Source organism: Mus caroli, chromosome 14 (assembly GCF_900094665.2).
Source record: "Mus caroli chromosome 14, CAROLI_EIJ_v1.1, whole genome shotgun sequence".
NCBI classification, from domain to species: domain Eukaryota; kingdom Metazoa; phylum Chordata; class Mammalia; order Rodentia; family Muridae; genus Mus; species Mus caroli.
Window position 1 is genome coordinate 55382985 of NC_034583.1, and position 20784 is coordinate 55403768.

General features: G+C 43.3%; 1 protein-coding gene across 2 annotated transcripts in view; it reads right to left on the reverse strand.

Annotated features, from left to right (window-relative positions):
- Positions 1 to 20784, reverse strand: part of Msra (methionine sulfoxide reductase A) — a 324774-nt gene that overhangs the window by 112340 nt on the left and 191650 nt on the right. The window lies entirely within an intron of this gene.

The following is a 20784-nucleotide window of genomic DNA, read 5'->3' on the forward strand; positions in this document are numbered from 1 at the left end:
GTGGGGGTTCTGTGGAATCTGAACTCCATTCCTCACCCTTAGACAGCAAGTGCTATAACTGCTGAACCATGTCCCCAGCCTGGATTTTCATCTTCTAGTCTCATCTTTATGAAATTGAGAGCCAATCAGTCTGACCTGGTGCTCAGGAGTGAAAACTCTGAAAGGGGACTTTCCCAAATTCTTTTTACATCACCCTAACTACAAGGAGTAGGCTCAGCTGAAGGACAGACCAGAATAATGCTAGAGAGAGAAACCTTCAGAAATAGACTGAGAACCCATCCCTATTAGGTAAATTAGTGGTGAGACACAGTTGCCATGCTCTGAACACTGAGTCAGGGATGAGCACCCAGGAGTTGTATTTTCTCAGCCCAGTTCCTTTCTGTAGTGAATATCTGTGCTAGAAAATATCCTTTGCAGTGTTCACCGTAAGTGGGTTTATTCTCACAGGCACCCCTGAAGATTCAAGAATGGGGAACGAAGTGCATGCCTGTGTACTTATAACTGTCAAGGTCATGTTCTTCCTGTTGGCCAGTCTCAGAAGCATGTAGGAACAGGGCCCCTCCCACACAACACAGTCTCTGTATTCAAATCTGTGCACTCTCTCTTTTCTGTCGCCTTGTGCATGATAAAGAATTTGGCCTTGTCCAAAGAGAGGTCTGACCTTTTTTCTCTTGGTGCCTGTGAGAAAAACTATGAGATATCCAGTAGAAAAGAGGCTGTTCGCAGTGGACCTTAGGATGAGGTGAACTATATACAGCAGTCTTAAGGTAGGACTGACCATGCAGAAAGAACAACCATGGGGCCTTTGGTTGGCATGCTTTTAGCTAACCTGGAGGCTGACTCCAACCACACTGGGGATCACTTTGTTGATCATGATGGCTGGTACCTGCATAAAATCCTGGGACACCAAAGCTTAGGTAGGTCTTACTGATGCGCAATTGCCATGCATGGATGCTGGAGATTATCCCAGCTCTGCTGGAGAAAGATCAGAAGTCTGTGGAATCCACCCCAACACTGCACTTTGCCTCCCTGGCTGGCCTGGAGCCCTGTTGTGCCCTGGTAATAAATCATGACTAATCTTGCACTGAATTCTGATGGTCCTTCATGCAAATGGCCAACAGTGAGATAGTCTGGGGAGGACTCTGGACTTAAGCCTCAGGCCAGAGCGTCCACTTGCATGAGGGCTTTCTCACTTCAGTTGTGTCTGACAGCAACTCCCTTTTACAAACCAGACAGCCAAGATACACAGAAGCTTAAAACATATGCCCACTGACTCCACACCCAGGGGCTACTTGCTGTGTCAAAGGAGACTGAGCAAGGCAAACACAGAAAGTCTGAGTCCAGAAAAGGAATAGGATTTCTTGTTCTCTCTATTATTTTAATATGTAAATTTCTTTTTGATTATAGGAACAATGTTTATGAATAATGTTAAGCTGAGAAGATGTAAGAAACGTTAGAGGAGAAACAAGGAGCAGGTGAGACCACGCACTACCATGAAAGTTTGAGCAAATGGCACTTGTAATGACACTTCATCAGGTCGTCCGGCTATGTCGTCATTGTTTCTTATCACTGGGCATTTACACAGGATCCTATTTCTAACCATGGACATAAATATTTTCCCACACTTCAGAGGCATCTCTAGCTGCAGCTGACTAACTGGAATTTCTGAATCAACATTCATAAATATTGAAAGATTTCTTAGTGTCCAGTGCCAAACGTCTCTTCAGTAAAGCTGGCCACATTTTCCTTCCCCATAGGCACCATGAGGACTGGTCTCCCTCACTGCTGTGGTCTTTTTAATCTGCAGCATTCATAGCTGGAGGAGAGGGTTCTGCTGCAGTGGGGGTAGTTTCATGTTACTGAAGTAAACACTGAATCTCGTGGTGTTGGCCAATTTAGCTTTTGATTTGCCCTAATGTTTGTCATGTTCTTTTTTTCCCATGAGCTATTAGTGGATATTATAATAAAATTTTATTATTAATTGGTTGATCCATACAACTTTATTCCAATACCATAGTCATAGAATTTAGCATCTAAGCAGATTTTATATTTGTTTATTACTTTTTCCATTTTCATGTGCATGGGGTATGTATGTGTTTGCGTTTGCATGTATGTGAGTATGTATTGTGGGCGCATCTGCATGGCTGTACATGCAGAGGCCAGAGGTTGATGTCTGCAATCACCTGATTCCTTTTCTGCCTTATTCATTGAGGCAGGATCCTGCAATCAAACACAGAGATTGCCAATGTCAATTTGCTGGTCAACTTTCTCTGGGGATTCCTGCTTCCACCTTCAGAGTAATTACAGTGAGCCACCCTGCCCACCCAGCATTTATATAGGTTCTGCTGATCCAAACTATGGACTCACACTGCACTGCAATCACTTTAATCATTGAGCCTTTTCTCAATCCTGTAAGTAGACTTTATGCTAACAAATCTAAAAGGGGAGGCCATGGGGAGCTTAGAAGATTCAGCATGCATGATGGTGATGCCAAAACACTTTTGGTCTATTACACATCTGATTTAATCATTTGCAATGTCAAATGAATGATTTAACTACTAAAGTGATTTGTAACTTGATAATATGAAAAGCATTAACAGTCAGGGGAGATGGCCCAGTGGTAAAGTGTCTACTTCATAAATGGAAGGGCCTTGGTTCAGATCTCAGGCACCCATATGAGAGAATTTGGCATGGTGGCTCCTATCTGTAATGAATGCTAGGATGCTAGTGGTATGGACAGGTGGCTCACTAGAACTCATCGGCCAGTTAGCCTGGCCAAATCAACCAGGAGAGACCCTGTCTCAAAACACACTGTGGAGAATGACGCGGGAAAACATCTGATGTTGTCCTTTGACCACCACACACACATACATGTGCACACACCCATGAATACATCATGAACTACAAATACACATATGCACACACATACACAAAGCACTTAGGCCCTCTGAATGTTAAAAATGGTAGCCATAGGTTATAAACATGACAGACATATTTGGTGTGAAAAGCCTTGAAACCCAACAAGGTATGTAAACCAGAGATGCAAGCAGATGCCTCACATAGAAAGCAGTAACTGTACTGTGATGTTAAAAAAAAAAGTTCAATATTTTTATGACTGAATAAAGCAAATAAATGCACGCTGAAATATTAGGCTACCATCTTTTATTTATTACCTGCGGCGAAACTGCTTGAAAGTGTGCTGGTGATGCTGAATGGACAGTGACCTGCCTCACATGACCCATGACAGGGGGAAAAAAAGACCAAGCTATTTTAGAAAGGTCACTTGCGAATGTGGAAAGATCCAAGAAGATGTTTGTGTACTTCGATCATGTGACCAGAAATGCAGCTTAAGAGTGCGACCCTCCAGGAATGGGACGATACCCAAATACCATGAAATGTACTCTGCCATCTCTACAATGGCAGAGTAGTGTGAGAAACGCGTATTTGATTAAATGTTACCATTTTGGCTACACATAACAGTGGCAATCATGCATGCCATCATACTGTATATGCTTTTTGGTGGCTGGCTTATTTCATTTGGCATAATGTCTTCCAGTCCATCTAGCATCTATATATGCTAGAAGGTCTTTTTTTTGTCTCATTTTGTGTGTGTGTGTGTGTGTGTGTGTGTGTGTGCGTGTGTAAACTACACAAACCATGTTTAGTTTATCCATTCATCCACCAATGGACACTTGAGTTGCCTCTGCCCTTTCCCTTCTATTAACACAGGATACAAATACCAATATTTATTGGTGCAAAACAGACACTGCTTCCTTCACAGATGAGCAAGCCAAGGTCTCTTTACAAGTTTTCTCACAGAAATCACACCTCTAGGAAGCAACAGGATCCAAGCCCACCAAGTTTTAAATGGAGGTAAAGTATTTGCCTATCCAGTTACACCCAAGGAGAGATTTTAGAACAGAGGAGCCTGAATCCACTAGGAGACAGCAAATGCCACACAAACAGTGATTTATAGGAAAAGTCACAACTGTGTGGCAATGGATACTCACGTTCAAAAAAAAAAGTGTCTTCTTTTGTGATAGCAATGTGGGGTCAGGAAGATTTTTTTTTTTTTACTAGTGTGTGGGGAATGGTAGGGGAGGTGAGAGAGTAGGTGTGCACACGCCAGGTCGCGTGTGTGCAGGCCAGAGGACAACTCTGTGATGTTGGTCCTCTCCTTCTATATTCTGGGGATAAAACCCAGGTCACCATGTTTTCAGAATAAGCTCCATCCTGTGAGCCATCTTGCTGGCCCAGGAAAAGGAAATTCACTCCCTTGCAAACACTTCTGGCTATGATTGCCACTGACATTATTTGGAAAGAGGCTTTAAGAAGCCTGGCCATTTAAAGGAGACCATCATTCAAGTTCAAGCCCCAATTTGCATTGACAAACAGTGCAGAGGGTGCCCTGGCCAAGCTCACCTTTCAGTGTCTTTCCTTTATTTCTCCAAAGCAAAAATACACACTGCAAAGGATCAAAAGGGTTCAAGGGACTCGGGAGCTTTATGGAAATGCCCCAGCTTGGCAGGAAGGAGCTAATGCGCTGAGCTAATTTCATTCCAGAGGCCAAACTGCAAACACTGTTTTGTGCTTCCTGAGATAAAAAGGCCAGATCTTAAAAATATTTCGAGCTGTGTCTTCACATTCCATCGTGCAAATAGCATGATGGGAGTGATGTGCAAACATGCTTGTTAACAGTTAGCTACAGCACAGCAGGTGGCTTCGCACTGCTGGACAAAAGTATCTTGAAAGGAAAAAGGAGAAGAACCGGGTAGATGCCTTTTCTGATGCCTTTTCCTTGCTCCTCTGCCTGGCCCTCCAGACCCAAAGGAAGGAACATGACTTCAGAGGAGTGGGTGATGGGCTACTGTTGCCTGAAAACTAAGCACCTAGGAAGAGATATTGGAATGTGCACTGGGCAAGGATGGCCAGGGCCACCCAGACAGAGCGGATCCTGGAAGCTTGGAAGCCTGAGTAGCTGGGAAGCCTCTGGGCTATTTAGCAGCTGTTTGGCCTCCTGAAGCTCTTCTCTAGGCCTTGGCTTTACTGTCTGCAAAATGGGAACATTAATAGCTTTGGCTGCATGGGATTATACTTGAGATTAGTTCCGTACTAGATTTTTCCCCAAACCCACTCAGCCTTCATCAAGATGGGGGTACTTGCAGACTCAACATTGTCCTCTTAACCTAGTGATGTGCTCTTCTGCCTTACCCTCCTCACCCCTAAGTCCTATGTGATTCTCTCTTCTCATTATAAAGTGGACAGCTTCCTTGCAATGGGGGACAGCTGTACAAACAGCTCTGCTGTGTGAACATATCGGAACACAGAATGCACCCATATCAACTTTATTAATAATTGTTAGTGTTGTTATGATTAGTAAATTGCTGTTATTATTTTTTTAATTTTAGCATGAGAATCTGTACCCTTGCAAGATTCTCTAGATAATTTCTAATAGTTTGAACCCCACAGATCTGGAGTGAACTCGTGAACACCTTGAGGGACCTGCCCTCAGCCCTGCTTTCCTGCTTTTTGCACTAGCTGTCTCTGTGGTCAGAAGGCACAGGAGGCTCAGAGCCTTCAATGATGGAGGAAACAAAGGTTATTAACTCTTTGTAAAGGTCTGTGATGACAGTGGGGAGCAGGTGGAGAATGGGCACCTAATATTCTCTAGGGGCAATAACAATATAGACAGGTAGCATATGTGCCAAGCCCTGGAGATGAATGGCCCAAGCTGACCCTCACAAATACCTCAAAGCAGGCAACATTATTATTCCCATTCTTTGGGGGAGAAAATCAAGAAACAGAAACCACGATATCTTTCCCAAATATATATAGTGTGAAGAAGACAAGAGTTGAGCCCTGTTAAGATGGCTCAATGAAGCAAGAAATGGGAAGATGGTGAAGATGGCATAATGACTGGGCTCCCATCTCTTAGACTGTCACAGAGTCAGAGGGCATATTCCTTGTGGCTAGAGAAGGTAGGGGTGAGTCCGAAGGAGGGGAGGGATTCCAAGTAGGGTAAAGGGAAATAGGATTGAACTTTTTGTCCAGAGGGACTCTTGGGGTCCTGTCATTGTTAAAGGTCCACAGTTGTCCATTCCCTAGGTACCTACTCCTGTCAATAAGAGACAGGAACCCCTGTGCATCACTTGCATATTGCTTCTGAATCTCTGTGTGTCTTGAAGTATCACTGGCACTCTGAGTGACTGTCAAGATGGATTTTTATTGATAGGAAAATCAAGGCTGCCAGGCAGTGGTGGTGCACACCTTTAATCCCAGCACTTGGGAGGCAGAGGCAGGCAGATTTCTGAGTTCAAAGTCAACCTGGTCTACAGAGTGAGTTCCAGGACAGCCAGGGCTACACAGAGAAACCCTGTCTCAAAAAAGAAAGAAAGAAAGAAAGAAAGAAAGAAANGAAAGGAAGGAAGGAAGGAAGGAAGGAAGGAAGGAAGGAAGGAAAGAAAGAAAGAAAGAAAGAAAGAAAGAAAGAAAGAAAGAAAGAAAGAAAGACAGACAGACAGACAGACAGACAGACAGACAGAAAGAAAGAAAGAAAGAAAGTCAAGGCTAGGCTCATGAGCAAAAGAGACAAAGAAGAACTTAGCAAGTGGGGGCTGGAGAAATGGCTCAGTGGTTAAGAGCACTGGCTGCTCTTCCAGAGGTCCTGAGTTCAATTCCCAGCAACCACATGGTGACTCATAACCATTTGTAATGGAATCCGATGCCCTCTTCTGGTATGTCTGAAGATAGCTACAATGTACTCATATACATAAATAAGTAAATCTTTAGAGAGAGAGAGAGAGAGAGAGAGAGAGAGAGACCTTATCTTAAGAAAAAATATTAAAAAGCAAAAAAGAACTTAGCAATCAACAATGCTCCCCATCCTCTGTATTGGAGCCCTGGTCTGGCCTCAGGACCCTCCAAGATAGATGTGATCCCTGTCTTATTTTCCCACACTCTCCTGGATCCAGGTCCTCATTTCACCTGATCCCAGATCCCCCATACACAGAGCCTCTAATCTGCAATTTAAAGCCCCTGCCCACTCCCAGGGCCTCTTGATACCCAGCGTTCTCCAGAACCATGCAGAGTCGAGGCCCACAGGAAGAATTTGTACACCGCAGTCCAATGACTTAGCTTAAGGCCTAATGCTGCAGGAGAGCTGTTTTCCCCTGAGGCCACTCGAAAGGTCTCTGTGAGGGGCAGTGCTGCACCCAGAACCCAGCACACAGAAGGTGTTCAAATGATTATTCCTCTCCCAGACCCTCAGCCCCATGGGTCAGCTCTCTGCAGGTAATACCTCCATGCTCCCAGTCTTCAAGTCTGTTCTAGTGCCCCATTCAGGACACAAGGAGCTCCGAGAGAGAAGAGACAGTAACAGCTGCTCTCCCTGCAGCTCCCTGGGACAGGGCACAAGATACAATGTGAATGAACACGCATGGACCAGATAACGAGATGGACTGAATTTTCCCACCACTCATCTAGCCTTCGGCCAGATGGAGGCTCATGAAGACCCCCACCCTGTCCACTAGCCTAATGGCACATGCTATGTATGCATGATCTCCCTGCCCCTGACCTCCCAAATCTAATATGAACTCGCTTCCCATCCTAAAATGGGCATCCTACCTCCCAGAGGACAACGATACCAGATGAACCAAAACAACAATAACACTGTACAGATGGGCCAACAAGATATCTTATTTATTCATTGATTTATAAGCATGAATCAAATCCTACAAAGTCCCACATGCTGGGCCAGGTATTGAGGACTCAATGATGATGAATGGTAATAGAATAACAAGGAACCCCTGTCCCACGGGCATTGCCTCATGTCACAATCTAGGTAAGGAACTGATCTTTTGAAAAAAAAAGACCAGATCTATTTTATTTACCCTGCAGGCCGAAGGAATGGGAGATGTGAGTTACAGAGGGTTTTTTTTCCCCATTAAATAATAACCATTCTTCAATATCCCGCATCCTTTCCCTGCCAACCAGAGTCAGCTGAGCCACAGAACCAAATAAAAGAGCACAAAAAGACCCAGGTGTTTGAAGGGAGAAGACGGGAGAGAGGGTGGATGAATAATATTCCCCTTTCCCACACGAGATTCAAAACACTACTTTTCTCCTGCTAATTAACTACAAAGAGGTAAGGTGTCAGCTCAGTTTCATCTCCAGCTCCCGCCGATAGAAAATGCGATTTCTAACAATGTACTCATTATAAAAAAAAAGTCCTAATACATCAAAATTGGATGCCCTGTGGAGTTCATTATAGGATCTGAGGAGCATCTACGCTGCCATTTTATCTTGGCTTTCTTCCTTTTGTCTCATCCGTCACTTAGAGCGTCCAACGAGAAAAGTAAGCTTTAAAAAGCATCCTATTGATTGAAACATAGGGGGGAAAATCTGTTAGAGTGATTGTATTTAGAAAAAAAAAATCTGGCTGTCCATGGGGAGACGTGCTGGGGAGTTTCAGAATCTGCTGGTGGGTATTTTATGTGGACACGCCATCCTGAGACTCTTCTCTCAGGGGACTGCTATAATGGCAGGCAAATACTTCCTCAGGAAAATCCCCCAAGAATGCAGACTGCGGTTCACTGTAACTTTGGGTGACGCTAGAGGTTTCCTACCACTGAATGTGGAGGTGCAGGTTGGGAACTAGGATGAGAATGGGCAGCTTGCTCGTTTCTGTTTGCAGCATGCTGATTGCAGAGGCAGCCGTCACCGGGTGGGCTGGGTTTACAGGACAGTGAGTGTATGAAGGGCGGATGTGTGGAGTAGCTGATGTTCATTTTGCAGAGCACCACTAACACCTCCCTACCATGAAACAGGTAGGCGATAAGATATTAGCAGACAAGTCTGCCAGGCACAGGCCTTTCAGAGCTTAAAGAACAAATGCAAACTTAACTGGATGGCCTGCTATTAACACAGGTATTGCACACTGAGAAAACAAGATTTTTTTGAACAGATGAGATTAGACCCCTCAGTATGAAATGAGACTGGCGTGCCTGGTCATGATGGTTTCCATGTGGGATACACAAGGAGAGCAGGTCACAACTACAGCATCTAGGTACTTGGGTACTTTTGAGTTCTTAAGTATTTTTATTTTATATATATGAATGTTTTGCTTGCATGTATGTAAGTGTACTACCGACTGTGTGTGTTCTTGGTGTCCTTGTAGACTGAAAGAGGGTGCTAAATCCTTTGAAACTGGAGTTTCTATGAGCTGCTGCTATAGGTAGATGCTAGGAACTCATGAACCCAGGCCCTCTACAAGAACAGCAAGTTCTCAAAACCATCTTCCATCTTCCGTGACACCTTTCAAAACTCATTCTCACCTCTGCCCCTTGACTTTCAACTAGAATTCCAACTGAGGGTACCTGAGGATAGGCCTGGGCACATCCATGACCTCCTTGGGTACGCTATTCAGAGCTGAAAAGGGAACTGGGCATTTTGAACACAAGGCTGTAAACAGTCTCAGAATTTTAAGGGTCTTGAAGGTTACCTACACATTGTATCTTACCCCACTGCACCATCCATCCACACAGGGCACACACTGCTGTGCAAAGTAGCTCATAGCACTGTTAGAATATCCCGGTTGATGAAAATTTTAATCTTTACTGAGTCAAAAATCTACTTCCTTCTACACTGGGGCCAAGTTGTGCCTTTCAGAGACTATTCACCTCTCCACAATGACTCTTCAGAAGGCTCAAGCTTCAAAGCATTGTGGGCTGTTAAGTGGGCACTAACTAGGAGTCCAAAGCCCTACACCTGAGGCTCAGCTGACATTCACTAACTTTCCTTTTAACAACAAGTTGTTTGTCTGTGAAATAGCGAGGCCAATACAGTCTCATCCATTCTGTACTAACTACTGTGTCATAAGCCTTCAAGTACAGACAGGCAATGGAAAGCACTTTAGGAATGTACCTGCCAAAATCGAATCTACACTCCGTCTTCAGTTACTGAATCTATTGCTGTTATCACACGCCAAGAGTGATGAGCCACATTACAATGCAGCTTCATTCCTTCATCCCCAAGAGACTCTAAGATTTAGGATCTGGGTTTTCACAGATGTATTGGTAGGATAAGCTCTTGGGTGAATTTATCTGGGTGAGCTGTTGAGAGTAGGTTTGCAATAGAAAGTGTTTGTGCCCCATGAGGACTAGAAAACAGCCAGAGACCCCTCTGATACCAAGGTGACAAAGAGGACTTGAAACCTAGTCAGGTACTTTTTCATAGTCTTAAAAAAAAAAATCTCAGCTTTGAATAACAGAGGCAAGAAACAGCATCTTACCAGAGGCTGCTATTATATATTATAATCCAGTAGTCACATGCACAGTATGGCCTGGGAGCTGCCTGAAGTCATCCACAATATAACTACCCACACAGCATCGGACTCACATGGCATTTGCTTTTAAAGTTTGTGTGGTGATCACATACTCTCCTAGTTGGCATGGTGCATTGTACACAAACAGCCAACATAGAATATGCCCCGATGATCACAGGGTAAGAATGGTTTTGACTTATTTAGATGTTGCTGTTGTTTCCTGGTGGTGCTAGAGATTGAGCTGAAGTCCCTTTATATGCTCACTTGTACTGAGCTCTAGCCCAGCCCCAGTTTAACTACTTTTAAAAGAAATGTAACTAAAAGCCAAGCCTTCAGATGTATTCAGAACATAGTCCTTCATAGAAATACTATTGGTTGCGTGGGAAAGCTTTGGCTTTTCCCACCTGTTCAGGTCCAAGATCCCTGTTGAACCACAGGGCACACAAATAAATCCATCTGATATTTTATCTCAAAACCATGCAAACCAGATAAGCAACCAAGACTACATCTTTATACATGAATACATAATACATACATACATACACACACACATACACACACACATACATACATACATGCATGCATACACTCACACACATATGTCCTTTAGAATATATGTATAGCCCCAAACCAGGCAATTCTAGGAGCTTAGCTCACTGGGGTGTAATTAAACTTTTCTCAATGACCATGATATTATTCCCATAAACTCCTAGCTATGGGGTAGCCACTAAATTATTCTACCAATGGCTTCCTATAGAGCCAAACTCAGCTGTAACTAGATTGATATTGGGAATCTTTTAGACTTGATTAGTAAGCTTTGATGACAGCTATTAATTAATTTAGGACCCCAAAGACATGTCCTTAGGAGCACACCGAGTGGTTTCAACAATGAAGTGCTGAGAAGTTGTGCCAAGGACATTGGTACTGCAGTGAGAATGTAACTCAGATGAATTCCTTGGCTTCCCTGAGCTTTGTGTCCCTCGACCACAATGCAGTTATAATAAAGATGTCAAAAGGACACAGTGTCAGGATTACATAATCAAACACAGAGGGCACACCATCAGGATTACACACACACACACACACCAAAACACTGGTTTTGTTGACTACCAAGCAGCCCAATACTTAATTTTCTCTACTCCAGCCTCACAGGGTGGGAATTTAATAAAAATGATCCCAGGATGATGGCTAAGGCCACAGTTTACTAAGCCTGCACACAGAAGACTCAAGAAAACAGGATAGCATGAACTAGGCACTGTGGGAATGGTACAGATGATTCTCCAAAGTTCATAAAGGGAGATAGCAGAGAAGGTGCCAAAGAGAAAGATCATCTCTCTGGAGAGTGAAAGTAGGTGTGTGTCAGTTCTATTTCTGTTGCTGTGGTAAGGCACCACAACAAGAGCAGTATGAAGAAAAGAGGGCTCATTGTGGATCACAGTTCTAGAAAGAGGGCTCATTGTGGATCATGGTTCTAGAAAGAGGGCTCATTGTGGATCATGGTTCTAGAAAGAGGGCTCATTATGGATCATGGTTCTAGAAAGAGGGCTCATTGTGGATCATGGTTCTAGAAAGAGGTCTCATTATGGATCATGGTTCTAGAAAGAGGGCTCATTGTGGATCATGGTTCTAGAAAGAGGNGGGCTCATTGTGGATCATGGTTCTAGAAAGAGGTCTCATTATGGATCATGGTTCTAGAAAGAGGGCTCATTGTGGATCATGGTTCTAGAAAGAGGGCTTGTTGTGGATCATGGTTCTAGAAAGAGGGCTCATTGTGGATCACAGTTCTAGAAAGAGGGCTCATTGTGGATCACAGTTCTAGAAAGAGGGCTCATTGTGGATCACAGTTCTAGAAAGAGGGCTCATTGTGGATCATGGTTCTAGAAAGAGGGCTCGTTGTGGATCACAGTTCTAGAAAGAGGGCTCGTTGTGGATCATGGTTCTAGAAAGAGGACTCATTCTGGATTATAGTTCTAGAAGGGCAAAAATCCACTGTAGTGCGAAAGACATGGTGCCAGGGATGAGAGGCATCTGTCCATGCATCAATAGTCCTGAAGACAACAGGAATTGTGTCGAGGCTCTAAAACCTCAAGGCCAGCCCAAGGTGAAGTACTTCCTCCAACAAAAACTCCATCTCCTAAGGGCTCCATAACCCACCCAACAACAACACCAGTTGGGGACCAAGTGTTACATTGAAGCCACGGCAGGGCACAATTTAAACACACAGGGACAGAGTGTGGAAGCCATGTGTGACAAAAATGACAGCACCATGACACCAAGTTGGGACACAACCGAATGGAAAGGATTCTTAGGCAGTTGATCCATTCCAGTTTCTCTGTAACTATGGCGATCACCCATAGGACCCAGGTGCTGGCTCTGTCTGGGTTCTCTTCCCATAGCCATTGGTCACACTCACCAAAAAAGTTTCCATTGTCCCCAAACTTATTTACACCAATTCTTTATCTTTAGTCAAAAAACAACCTATAGAAGAAATAAAGCTAGTAAAGATGTAGAGCTTCATTTCTATTAAAAATCAAGTTTAGTGGTAGAAAAACCCAATCAAAGGAAACAAATTTAAAAAAAAAAAACACTCTCAAGTCAGGTATGAGCAAGACTACATGGAGCCTGGGGAAATGGGTATCAGGAGCTGAGAGGGAGAGAATGATTGGAGAACAGACTGGACGGCAGAGACGGCATCCAGCCTGTGTCACCAGGACTATTTCTGTTACCTCAGACTTCAGCGTCAATGAGGCTGGCCACAGTGAAAGCACAGAATGGACACCTGTATTCAAAAGGACAAACTAGGCTGGCAACTTTGATCTTTGATGGGCATGCTAATGCCAGAAAGCATCTTGGCAAATGAATTTGGTCATTTTTGTCCGGGCTGATAGATACCTATTACAGAGATCATCACTAGAACGCACAACAATTAGGTCAGTGTGACTCTGGAAACAGGAATTTCAAGACACAATGTAAACTGGTTGTGACTTCTGTGGCATGTTCTCTGCCTTGGCCCCTTCTTGAAACTGTCAGTGCTCACACTTGCCTGATCTTGCTGCAGAGGTTGGGAGAGAGGACTGTTTGCAAAGCTTGTTTGTTTTCATGGATGAAAGGGTTTCTGATTAGTACAAATGATAAATTATTACCATTCATTAGCAAGGACAAATGAATTGTTTTAGGTTTCAATGCATCTCTGACATTCACATTTACAAAGGTGGAGGGTTGAGAAGCAGAGACTCTTGTTCACGGCACCATGACAGAACAAAATCACCTCCCTCCATTTTACAGAGAACACTTCAGAGTGGCCTCAAAACCTGAAAAGTAAGTCCCATATTTCTTTGTCCCTTTATCTCAAAAGCATTGGAAATATAATTAGAAATGTGGCGAAGAAGCCTCCACTATTGTGTGTGATGATAAGCTTCAGATGTTTGGCTCCCAGCACAATAATGGCTGTGGTCTTGATCAGCGCCCCTTCACAAAGCAGCCCCTTGCTTCACACACAGGGTGGGGTCAAGGTTTCTGGCATATAGAACAAAGTAGAATTCCCTACAGAGGACCCACTCCACAGAGGCTGGTCATTGTGTAGCTTTGATACCATTTTCCCCCTGTAGCACAAGCCAGAATTGTCCTTTAAAGACATTTCTGTATGTCTCACACTTCCCTGAAGTGGGTTGTACTGAGTGTGCTGGCTCCCACATCCCCAGACCTTCATTGTTCCAGCATTGTGCTCTCAGGACCTGAGGGTCTAAGCTGAGTTTGCTAGTGAACAAGGGCTGCCATGCTGTCAAGCTGTTTCAGCCTAGACTGCTGGCGCACAACGATCCTTGCTGGAAAGTGTTGGATCCATCATCCCAATTCATTTTCATTAAATCCACCCTTTGTGATGATAAGTTAAACTTTCTCAATTGATACTTCCAATGGGGAAGAACAGGAGAGGAGAGAAGTTGGGGCGGGCTGGGAATTGGGGTAGAGGGGATAAGAATTGTCCCATGCAGATTTAAAGGAGGAAACCAGGGTAATTTTAACTTACTGGTGATTTCAGTAGGAAATGCTTTCCCCTTTGGTAACAAATTTAGTGTGATATAATTTGCTACTATATAATTCACCCATTTAAAGTACACAATTCAAAGGGATTTTAGAATATCAAGAGTTGGGCAACTGTCACCACTGTCAGTCTGAAAATAGATGCATCACTGAGAGCTCTTCAAAATGATAGAAAAGGGGAGTTAACCCTCCTACTACATTCTACACGGCTGGTATGATCTAACGTCAAAATCAGATAAACACAGTGTGAGAAAGGAAAGTTAGAAGCTCATTTCATCAATGAACCAAAGTACAGACACCAAATAACAGTAAACCGAGCCGAGTGATACCCATGGGAATGCTAAAATTTCACGCAGTTTAGCTTTGCCCCCAAATGGAATAAAAGTCACCATTGGGCACATTTCATGAAAGTTGATTTTTGAGTGTGTGTGGCAGAGCAGTGCATGATTCAAGAATGGCCCAGGTACCCCTCCCCCCAAAAAATATCTCAGGAAAGGCCTTTCTTCCCAAACGCATCTCTAATGACCACTGTGGCGCTTTGATGGAGAAGTAGACATATAGACCCAAGGATAAAACAGGAGCTCAGATAGCCAGGCAAACAGTAAGCTTAGAATATGACTAAGGCTCTGTGGTAGATCTCTGAAGGAGCTGATTGTTCATTTAAAAAAATAGATCCCTGTATAATAATTAAAACCCAATGCTCTAAATATGAAAGGTTGTTATAAAAGGTAAAAATCTTTGTCTTTTAGAGCCAACAGAGGGGGCTACAAGTGTGATCACGGGTTAGGGAAATATGTTTAGCCAAGATATAAAATGTATAAACTATGAAGAAAAAGATTAAATTTGGAACTTTTGCTTATCACAACACACAATAAAGAAAAATATGTTATGTGCAAAAGTATCAAAGAATTAGCACCCAGAATTTATAAATAACTCTTTAAAATAAAGAAGGGTATAGCAAAAGAAAAAATCTCAGTAGAAGAAAATTAGCCGTATTTATAAATAGGGATTTTACAGATGAAAAATATAAATGGCCAACCAGCACATAAAATTACAATAAACTAAAGGATGCAAATTAAAAGCACAACAAGATGCCATTTGAAACCATAGAATCAACAACAACAGCAGCAGCAACAACAACAAAATACCTCCTGTAAAAGGGACATCCTACCTTGGAATCAGTGGCTGAGGCGACTACAGAGTCCCAACAACCTGGACACCTGCAGACAGACACAGTAACCTATGGACAGTTAGCAGGAGCACCCGTGAGGATGCAGCCACAGAAGGGAACGTGGAAATAATCTTCACCAACCTGTGGCAAAGTGCAATTTTGGCTCAGTGTGAAGAACTCCATCCACCATGGTAAGAAAGGCACAGTGGCAGGTGAGCCCATAGCAGCCTAAGTGTGTGGCAGAGCTAGATGGAAAGCAGCCCTGGGCTATGGCGCTGTGATCTGGATCCTACAGTCCCGTGTCTATCTGCCAGAGAGGCCTCATGGCCAAGAGTTTCCACAGCTTCCCTAGATAGGTCTGCCAGATCAACTGTTCAAATCTAGGTGCCTGTGTGGGACATTCTGCAGTCAACAATTGTAAGTAAGCTTAAAAAGATGCTGAACAAACAACTATGAAAGAAGAAGTGGCCGGTGAGAGAGAAAGAAAGCCACTCTACTAGAGTTCATGGGTCCCATGGTAAATCTCAAGAATAAAACATTGGTGAAAAGAAAATTTATTCAAGGTATGGACAGCATCACAGCACTTACGAATGGCCCAAACAGGCAAAATATATGTGTTGCTTTGGGGTGTAGGTGTGCATGCAAGCACACACACACACACACACACACACACACACACACACACAATGACAAGGAAGAGCAGAAGCCGGATAACTGCTGCCTTCCCAGAGTGGATGCAGGAGAGGAGTAAGACTGGATGTGGGGGACACCCAGATCTTCACTCTTGCAACGAGTTAGGAGCTTTGCAGTAGAGCCATGGGTTTGGTTTCCCTAGGCTTTGCAACTTCAGTTCACTTTACAGAATTCCATTTGTAGAGCAAATGCCTCATTTTTCTTATAAATTAGCACCTGGTCCAGTCCTGGACAGCTTCCTAGCTCATAGTGATTCACATAGAAAAGCAAAACTACAGCATTAACTTTTAATTCACCCTTAAGAACAAGTTATTACTAACACTGCATTTGAGAATTTAACTTTAATTATCCATGCAAATACACAAGTTGTTGACTGTTCTGAGTTTCTCTGTGACTCCACAGAGAAACATACACCTGAAAACAATTGTTTTCATTGCAAAGGCTGAGACTGAAGCCCCCTTTCCCTAGTCTATTAAAATTTAACCTCCAAGCCTTTACCTTTCAGCCTTGTAAATGACAGAATCTAAAACATTGTTTGGAGATTGTGCCCTGATTCTTGGAAGGTATCTGCCAGGAAGTTAAACAAGATTGCTTTCTGCAGCAAACTTTAAAATGAACTAGAAAATAAACCATGGCCATAGCACCACGAGAAGGCTGGGTTAATTAAAAGTTAGACCTTGACCCAGGAGCAGCATTGATAAGGCTGGCGAGGCCTTCCCGAGAGCCTGCCTACTCCCCTTCCTGTCTGAGGAACATACATGGTGTACATGCTAAGAGGCCAGCCTTACATGTAGACTTAAAAATGGTCATTTTTATCACAAAGATGTCGACTAAAAGCTGTGGAGTCAGAGGCTGCTGCACCATGTCCTTCGCCCTAGTCTGTGTAATGAAGCCCAACACCTAGGACCTCAGGATGGCACTGTATTTGGAAATTTTATTTGGTGATTAAATTAAAAGGAGGGAATCAGGCCAGGCTAAAATCCAGAACAATAGCCATTGTTCTTTTAATGGGGGAGATTAAAGGGCTGGAAAGATGGCTAAGTAGTTAACAGCACTTGCTGCTCTTGCAGAGGACCTGGGTTTGGTTCCCAGCACCAACATGGCAGCTCCCAGTCATTCATAACTCCAGTTCAGGGAATCTGATGTCCTCTTCTGGTCTCCACAGATATCAGGAGCATGATGATGGTCTGATATTTGAAACAAGATCTCTCACGAACCCAGAATTCACCAAGCAGGATAGGTTGGGTAGCCAGTAAGTCCTATAGATTCACCTGTCTCTAGTCCCCAATGTTGATATTACAATTGCCACTATCACACCCAGCTTGTGTGTGTGTGTGCATGTATGCCTGTAGAGGCCAGAGGTCTATATCAGGTACCTTTCTCTAAAACTTTTCATCTGTTTTTTTTTTTTTTTTTTTTGGACAGGGTCTGGTCTCTTCACAGAATTGAGAACTCACTGATTGACTAGCTAGGCCTGCTAGTGAACCCTGGGGATTTACCTGTCTCTGTTGTCATTGTCCCTCAGTGCTGGAGCTAGAGACATGCTGTTGCCATGCCTAGCATTTTATGTGGATGCTGGGGATATAACCTTATGTTCTAATACTTGTAGAGAGCACTTTACCAACTGATCCATTTCCACAGCCTTCACATCTAGCTATTTTACTGAACTCTGGGAATCAAGCTTAGGTCCTCATGCTTGTGTGGCAAATACTTTACTGGCTCTGAAGCCACCATGGCCAGCAGAGTAAGAATCTTGGGGAGGCAAGGAGAGATTCTGGTTCAATACAACTAAAAAGATGGAGTTGGTTCAAACATCGGGAGTCTGACTCCAGTTAGTTTATTTTAGGCGTATTTAAGCACAGCACAATTTGGTGACAATGTGACAATGTTCCAGGTGATAATTAACTCAATTCTGTGTGCACAATAATGTCTAAAACAAGACTACATTGGAGGTCCCTGTAAAGTACATGTGACATCTTCCACAATGGACCCTATAGTTTGACTACATGTGACACTTTCCATAAGGATAGATTCTATAGATTGACAAGCTCATAAAAAGGGTCTGGGGAGGATCCAGGGTGGTCTCAACCACATAGATAGAGCAAAATGTCACCAGGCTAGTAACGGAATCCATTCCCAGCCCTCTGGGCAGATAACAGGTTATGCATTCCTTCTTTGGAAGTAACAACCTCATGTGTGTCTTAGTTTTCCAAGTGTTTATCTGTGAGTCCAAGGACTTTAGTGCCTCCTATATTGACTGACACATCCTCAGGTCTGTGGGAGAGAAGTATTTACAAACATGTCATAGTGACTGTCTTCCATAGGGTCTAACTCTGAAATATACACAAGCTTAGAGCTGGAAGCCTGGCTGGACCTACGTAGCATGTACCATTGTGTACTCTTCCTAGTAGCATGCACAACTTGAGCCCTTGAGTTCATCTCTATCCTTCCAGGGAGTAACTACACCCCTACCTCATTCTCCCAGATTCCAGGAATGCATGGTAAGTTACCAGGTATCCCCAGGAGCCTATTCATTTGGTCTGAGTTCATAAGAAAACATCCACTTATGTGACTCTTCTTAGGTTCCTGGGTGGGAAGGATGGGGGGAGGGTGTGTGCACGTTCATTTGTCACAGTGATGCCCATGATTCATGGTCTGGTGGTGAGGAATACTGCCAGAAGAGGCTGCCACACACAATGCACTTACAGGGTTGACCTTGTAGCCATTATGCAGCAAAACAAAGCCATGATCTTTATATGTCTTCAGAATGTAAAACTATGCCTAGAAAGACTTCTAAGTTTAATTCTGGGGGTCTTTGTAAGTAAATCAGGTCTCCATACGAAGTCATCAAGAGGAAGACAAATCAGATCACCATGTGGGAACAGTTGTCTTGTGAGCCCAGCACTTATGGAAGAGGTGTTTTGTCTTAGCATTTGTACAGTGGGCAGGTAGACTGTCTATAACATTCTCCATAGCTGCTTACTTTAAAGACTCACGGAGAACACTTTTTGTCCAAATGGATGTATCTAAGTATTAAATCCTATAGCATTTTAATGGAGACTATGTTTAATCTATATGAAATAAGGTTGAATAACGAGAAGCTGGGTTTATGTGTATACAAAACAAACACTCTAGGGAAGAAGCCACACCAGGGTTGTAGGTGTACACTGGTTAACACCTGCCTAAGTGCCATCACCTCAATGTGCAGGGCTCCACCTTCTATGGATTCCATAATCTCACAACCAAGTCTATCAATAGGAAACGTGTTCAGAAACATGAGCCTATGGGGGTCATTTCTCACTCAAATGACCACAGTCACTATCCTAGTCAGACAAGCCCTGATACATGGTTTGGCTTGTATGCTGGCCACCCAACAGCTATCCACCTGTAGATTTTCCTTCCTCATGGAAAATAATTGCAGGCGGGTGGGGTCCCTGCAATGTCTCAAGGCATCCCCTGACTATTCTCATATAGCTCTTTTATTCACACTTTTAGATATTAGTTTAGATCTGGGCACATGAAACAGCTCTGGCTAAGAGATACAAGATGGTGGCTTGTTGGAGGACTTCTAGAAAGTTCTCCTCACTAAAGGACAAAAAGCTGTCTCTTGATGTTGGGATTCTGGGGTTGAGACCTTGATGGATGACGCTGTGACGACCACTCTGGGAACATGACGACACATAGCAGAGCAGAATTAGAGGAACTGAATTCTAAAGACCTTTTTTTTTTTTTTTTTTTGAATACTGAATTTAGTCCTCTGAACGTTCTGACTTCTGGTTATATAAAAAGAGTACACATCCCCATTCTTAAGCCAATGTTATCTGAGATTCCTGCAGCTTACTGCTGAGAGCGTTCTAAACAACTACATAGTGGATCTTGGAGCTCATTAAATTCTCACATCACTGGTATAAAGCAGGCTTTTTAAAAAAAGCAAATAAAATAGCAAAATGTTCAATACTTTTGCCAAGGTCACGCGCCTATAAATGGCATAACTGAATCCACAATCAGATCTGATTCCAAATTTGGCGTTTCTTCCAATGGAACCAGATGATGCACACACACAAAAGCCTAGAGCAGGAAAATCTCCTGTCAATCACGCTGACATCCTTAATGAGTCACCAACAAACTGCCTAGCACAAGTACTGTCCTGCTAAGCTCTGCGATTACTGTTGTGTCCCTTACATCACCCACCTATGAGACCTCCAATCTTTATAATTTAAAAGGAGAATTTAAGACACACACCTGCAAACTGGAAGCATGCCCTGATTTACACTGCTGTGTGGTATTGTGGAAGACAAAGCCAAAACTAGACACTGGACTCTACTTAAGGAGTCTGCAGGTCTTTGGAATATATGAGGGAGCACACTCCAGAAAGCATTGCTAGTAACATTACAGGTTCTGAATGGGACTCAAAAGAAGAGCTGGTCCCACCAGTTGATGAACAACAATAAAACAGCTCAGTTTCTGGATGTTGGGTTATATGAAAATGTTAATACTTTTTCTTACAACAATGGAAGTTTTAATGCATTACAATCCTGGTAGGTCTGGGACTGCCCAA